This window comes from Gallinula chloropus (assembly GCF_964237585.1).
Source record: "Gallinula chloropus genome assembly, chromosome: 6".
NCBI lineage: Eukaryota > Metazoa > Chordata > Aves > Gruiformes > Rallidae > Gallinula > Gallinula chloropus.
The window spans coordinates 4,234,699-4,241,851 of record NC_140091.1 but is presented as its reverse complement, the minus strand read 5'-3'; positions in this window follow the sequence as shown (position 1 = coordinate 4,241,851).

The following is a 7,153-nucleotide window of genomic DNA, read 5'->3' as shown; positions in this document are numbered from 1 at the left end:
TTTTCCTTCCTCTGTGGCTAATTATTGAACGTTTTTTCTAAGCCCTAATTCATGCCTCCTTCCTGCTTACTGAAGATAAAATGTCATCTGTGCAGGAGCTCATAATCAGCTGATTCCGACAAGCAAAGGATAAAGCACAAAAAGAAGAATATTGTTTTAAGGAGGGAGAAATACAGATCTAACTACTGGGACTTTTGCCAGGGATTTCAATGTGAACAGAATTGAGGCCTCATTGTTGACAGTGAAAATCAGACCCTGTTGATTCTCAAGGGTTTTTTTTCCTTCTAGCTTGTTGGCGGAAAAAACTGGTGAAACAGGCCAGTACAGCCTCATCTGTATTATCAAAGTGATGGGAGGGTGGTACAGCTGAGGATATAGCAAAGAAGTGGGCAAAACCCCACCAAACACAGAGCTAGCTGATGGTCTGATTGTTCTGAGAATCACTTGCTGTTTTGCTAAATTGCTTAAAGACATAGAAACCTTCATTGGGATCAAAATTTGAAGACACACTTCATACACATGTCCACCTCTGAAATCCAGCTGACACATTCAGCTCCTCCAAATATCAAGCTCAATTCTTCTCCTTCACCCTTTTGATTCATGAAATACCTCACATGGAATGGGGAGAGAAAACAAGGACTGAGACGACAAAATAAAAACAGATTCCTCTCATTTTACCCCCTCCTGAACAACAGGGCTGGCTGATGTTAAGGAACCACTCACTCTCTTCCCCTCTCATACTCTCATTATCCCTCATATTCTAAAATTCTGGAGGCAAAAGTAAAACCAGCCTGTAATATTTTCATTTTCTCCTCCCCTCAGATATCCATCCTGATACATCCTTGCTATTCTTCAATTTATTCTTACATTCTTACATTTCTGCTTCATAGAAGAGGAATTTAAACACTAAAAATCTATGTGACCCTTGCAAGATGGCACAGAAAATCGAAAGTCTCCACTCCTTAGCTGGGAACTTCACCATTAGTCCACTCTTACATTATACATTCATACTCCTATCCCAGGTTGGTTGTGTTTGGGCCCAAATCCACCAGGAGGTCCTAACTGCCCTAACAAGCCTCAGCCGGGCCCTCTGCACGTGTATCCACCACCCAGGGCTCTATTTCAGCTCAGCCCCCAAGCCTTGCTGAGCTTTGCTGGAGGTAATCAGGTACACAGCCCTGTTGCTGCTGATCCTGACATGCTGGCTGGGCCAGTTCTGATCTTAGACCAGACCTGTTACTACAATTTGTCTGATCAGTAGACTGTCAATGCAACTCAATTCTATCAGCAGCCCCATGCAGCTCACCCTGCTTGTGAGCTGACTAGCCTGTACAGTGGTCACTCTCCGCTCCCGGCTCACTTTCCCTCATGGAGCAGCCTCACTTTTGGTGCTCCCTGACAGGTTGTACAGAAGGAAAAAAAAACCCAACAAGCCCCAGGACATCAGAAACACAAGTGGAAGCACATCTTGTATCTCTCTGGAGCACAGATCCTGCTTTCATCATTACAAACAAGCATGTCATCAGCACCAAAGTAAAGTGTTCTGTCTTCATATGTTACCCTAGTCAAAGGAAAGTAGGCTGGATTTGCAATAGCAGCTCAAAACTGGCTACTGCAAGTGTAAATCCAGTGGTGCATACTTAGTTTTGGCATGCACAATTTTTCACTCAAGTCAGTCAATCCTTTCTGATCGTTTCTGTTAAAGAAAAGTAAGGCTTGACAGCCAGCAGCTTTCTGTAAAGTTACCTGCTATCCAGATAAATGAGAACTGAAAGCATTCAGCATAACTACATGAGATTCACTGGCTCGTAGGGATGATGTTTTGAGTTTACTCCAGGAAAGAATCACTGCAGTTAGCACTGAAAGGGAAAATCACCTTGATAATTTACTAAAGCCAGACTAAAAATTAAGGTGATGCAATGCATCAGATTGAAGAGCAGCTCAGGCAGCCCAACTGCCACCTCGTGGCTAACACGTCACACTGCAGCAACGTTGCTGCGTTACTTCACGATTTACTCCATTTTATTCCATACTTATATAGAATAAATCTGACAACGTATCCTAGGCAGGAACAAGGAGGTCTGATTCTCTAGAGTCCAAACATGTAATATGCATCAATGTTGCTAGAAGGGAAAAAAGAGATAAATTTCATTAGCTCAAGTTTAGATTGCAGAGATGTAGGAGACAGAGGATCTGGGTTAGGGCAGGAATCATCTAAATTTGGTTACTAATCTGGATGAACTGATCTGACAAAAGAAAACCAACTTCAATGCTTATATGAAAAAACATCCTTTAAAAGTTTGTGAAAAATACTTCACTTGACAATTGGGCCAAATGCCCAATCCTCTACGCAATTCTAGAAATTATGCAGCAAGGGAATTGAGAAACACCACTTTCCCAGCAGCTTCTTGTATCTTTTGTGGCCCCTTGGACAACCTCAACAGCCATATGAAACAAAGTGGCATTTTGACATTATGAAGAACCTGCAATGAAATTTGTACAAGAACTTTATAGTTTGCTATAAGGTTTATAAAGTTTTCAGCCCATTTTGCACTTTCAGTAGCTTCTGTTGCTTATGTATGGATACCCTTACACCTTTCTTTCTCATTCACTTGATGTTGAAATGCTGGTTTTCTCACCCTATTTCTGTGCCACTTGATGAATTTTCTGCACTGCAGTGTATAGAAAAGACAGGAGACAAACCTGAGAGAAACTGGAGGGCCTTGACCATGACACCACTCAAGAGCAAGAAAATAAACCCAACATAACTGACTATTCACAGGAAGGCAGTAGCAAAATAAACAGATTCCAAAGAATTATTATCTTTCCCTTTGGCTGTTCCCTGCAGTTTCAAGAGGAACCACAGTCCTGAACTGTTACATGCACCTGCATGTTCTGAGACAGGTGTCTTCAGCTAAAAGATTTGCAAGCTGAATACTACAAAATAAATGTTAATATCTTATCACCAAAAGTGCTGTCAGCCAGCACTGTTTTTATTAAAATATAGAAGACAACGACATCAAATCCTAAAGTTCTTCTTCAAACTTGCACCTTCAATACCTATTTTGCTGGTCTCCAACAGTATGAAAGACAAGGTTAAAGATATTTTATAGGTGACTAAGTTACACATCAGGTTTCTATGATGAACTGCTGTTGGCTATGATTTCCTAATTAATCCAGTATTGCCAGAATCCCATTTTACATTGAAAGATTTTAGTAAGCTGTAACAAAAAGTTTAGGAACATCTTTTTTAGAAGGTGATAGATATCAACAAATAGAAGACTGCTTGAAAAATGTTTATGCTTTAATGTAATATAATGACTACTGAATATCTCTTCAACTTTTATGCGCTAGTCAGTGTATTATAATTGAGCTCTACTGAATTACTTTTCTAGTGGATAAATACTGTACATGCTGTAGTGTGAAGAGACATCATGTAATGTATACTAATTAAGCCATTATATCTGTAGAGAAGATCATATCTGAAGTATCAAATTAGCAGGAATTAAAACATCTCCAAGGATTAATGAAATGTTATGGAGCCATTCACTTCCAGGTCAACAGGTTCAATTTCAGCTCAGTTTAATAGTTATAATGAATTTATGTGCTGGAGATAACAATTCTCTGCATCCATTCATAAATCAGGATAAGAGCCCCTGGCTTGTACCAAGAACAGCAGCCTTTAAACCAGTGCAGCCAGAACAAGGTAGCCAGGAGGATTAGGCTAGGCCTGTATTTGGCATGTAGCCTTAGGCTCCCTGAGATCAAACAGCACATTTACTGGATGCCTGCAATATGTGTAGGCAGCTATGAGGGACACCAGAGACACTCAGTCAGTTCCCTTTACAGATCTGCCAACAATTGCCAGCCCCAGCAATAAAGTTATCACAGGCAGAGCATTCCACTCCATCCTGGGCTTGTTCAGCTTGCAGAAGAGAAGGTTCCAGGGGATGGGGCTTATAGCGGCCTTCCAGTCCCCGAAAGGTGCCTATAAGAAAGCTGAGTAAGAACTGCTCCCAAAGGCATGGAGCAATAGCACGAGGGTTAATGGGTTTAAACTAGAAAAGGGGAGATTTAGGTTGGATATTTGGAAAAAATTTTTGAAGAGGAGGGTGGTAGATCACTGCAATGGGGTACCCAGAGAGTAGTGGAGGCTCCATCCCTGGAGATATTCAAGGACAGGCTTGATGGGGCTCTGAGCAATCTGATATGGTGAAGATGTCCCTGCTCACTCCAGGGGGTTGGACTAGATGGCCCTTAAAGCCCCCTTCCAACCTAACACATTCTATGATTCTGTGATCTGATCTTTTATTTGACTTATTTAAGAAACCATTCTGTGTATCCTGATCCCTCTGTCACCAGCCCTTGCTGAGTCTAACAGAGACACCTGCACCAGAACAAAAAGATGAGGCAAGGGCTCAGAAAAGAGAGAATTGTAGCCAACTTCTTACAGCTAATGTGACAGTAAATATGTAACAAACCCTGATTTTGTGGTGGAACCACAAAATTGAGATTAAAAAAACACCATGTCAACAGATTTAGGCATCAGCTCCTTAGTGTTGACGGGCTGTAAACAAACAGTAACTAGTTTATGCATAAGAGAAAGTAGTTAAGAAATAACTACATCAAGAACAAATAACTGTATCTTAGTCAAGTACACATAAAGAGGTACATCCAACCTCTGCAGATACACATCAAATGGTGGCAAATGGAGTAAATGGAATAATTACTGAAAGCCTATCAACTTCAATTTGCTATGAGGACTCTGGTTTCAGACACACAGACACTGTGCAGTATGCCATAGTAAGCTAAGGAATGATTCAGAACACCAAATCACTGTCTTACAGAGCTTCAGTACCTCCAATAAAGCCGTTAGAAAGTTCACCTGTGCAGGTAATATGGGAAAACCTAACTAGTATTTCTGAGGTGTTTCAAGTGATATAGAAATGCAAGTTCTTAATACCACGCCTTATTGCTGGTGACTAAACCACTCTGCAATATGGATTGGGAACCAAAAGAAGCTGCAGTGTACTGCTGAGAGCAATGACTTATCCTCTGCCTTTACTACCAACCACATTTTGGGATCATCCTGCTCCCCCTTCAAAAGCTCCCAAGATCTGTAAAAACAAGGGATTTCAGCAGAGAATTTTGATGGCAGTAAAACAGCTTCCAACAGACTGTTATATTGGAAGTAGTTTTCATACCAGGGGCATTGAGATGCAGACACCCCACTGGAAAAAAAAAAGCAAAGCCGTGGCAGCCTACATAATATATGAAAAAAGCATCAAGCTTGCAGGATTGTTCTCTTTAATGACTACAAACAGAATTCAAGAACAAAGAGCATTCTAACAGCTGTTTGCTTTACTTTCCTGGCACTTCCCTATTTCAAGTTAAAAAAGTAAACACCACAAACCAAAAGTTATAAGGAGCCCTTCTTATTGCAGGACTCCCTGAATGCACGTCAAACCTCTCAACACTCCCACCACAGTAAACACATTAAGAACTGTAGTGAAATTATATATACTTAGTCTTTCAATGGGAGGCTGTGAAGTACAGCGTGTGGTACTGGCAGTGGAAATGCAGCTGCATTTTTTTATTCATCTATTTAACTTTTTACTTTACTATTGTCCCTCCTGTATGACATGTGTCTTCCAAGTACCAAATTCTTCCCGCAACACTTGGAGAGCTGTTTTTCTTGTGCCATACTAAGTTACATAACTGCAGTGAAACCTTCTACAGTGAAAGTTTCTGCAATGAAAAGCTTGCAACTGTAGCATTTTCCTATGGGATATAGTTTTAAATTATTGTTATTAATAATAAATCTATAGCATGTTTTATATGCTTATATATAATAATATATTGTTATATATATACACATAGCTTAAAATAATTGCATGTTCTTTAATTTTAGAAGTGCAATTTTCACTTTGCCTTACCAAACCTTTGGAAAAAACGGTTTTGGGGGTTTTTTTCTGTTCAAGAAAAAAAAACCTTTAACAATGTAAGCAGATGTAATGTATAGTAATTTGGAAAAAAATAAGGAAAAAGTGTCTTCCAAAAGACTGATGAGCACAAGGCATTTTTTGTGTTGGACAGTCAAGAGAAGCACAAAGAAGAAACCCCTCCCAAACCACTTGAGAAAAATATTAGGGATAATTCAAGATGTAAAATAAACCCCAAAATTTTCAAGATCTCATTTCAGACTTTAAAGCAATAGCATTTTAGAGGCCTAACTCTTGTGTTTGTGTACTTTATATAGACACATACACACACATGTGCATGTATGGATATATAAGGTTTGTAAGGAGAGAAAGAGAAGTTTTATTAGACCAGTAGAGTTAGAAAAAGTACATAAGCCCTTTGTGAGTCTAATGTAAGGTATACCTCCTCTCTGAAACCTTTCCTCACAGATCACCATGGTCATGCAACAAGACCATTTACATACAAATTAAAAAAATCTCCCTTGGTGAAATTAAAAATTGAATCTCTAGCATTACACTGCAATACTTAACCACTTCAAACAGACATGAGAAATATGAAACTTGCGTAGTTTCATACCTCATCTTGAATCCTATAAAATCTCTTCTATATTCTCCTTAGTCCTAACAGACACAAGCATCAAGTTGCATGTCAGCCACGAGCCCTGGATAACAAAACAAGCTTTGACACTGGAGTGAGAGAGAGGCAGCAGCGTTGGGGTCTTGGTGTTGCAGTATAAACTCTAAGGTCCACAGGGAAATCTAAATGGTGTATTTTTCTGTTTACCTTCAGGTGACAATGTCCAAATGCTTCAACACATCACTGAATATCTGTTACAAAAACTCCTGTCACTAAGAATAAAAATGGATGGATGAATAATGATCAGGCTGGACCTTCTGCCTGTTGCCAAGAGTATTGAGCAGAGATTTAAAACCATCTTGTGAGGAATAAGCAGCCAATCTAGACCTATGTAATCAGACCCAGAATTATCAGCATTACAGATACATAAACTTACCTCTGAAGAGAAGTAAGTTAAGTAGTTGCTGGCGTTTCTCAAAGGACTCCGGCTTGTAGACTGAAATCAGTAAGGGAATTACTTGTTTCACCTTTTTTTTTCCAACTGTATTCACTGACAGCACTGAATAGGTTATTTTTTCCTTTGTAAAAGCTTGCA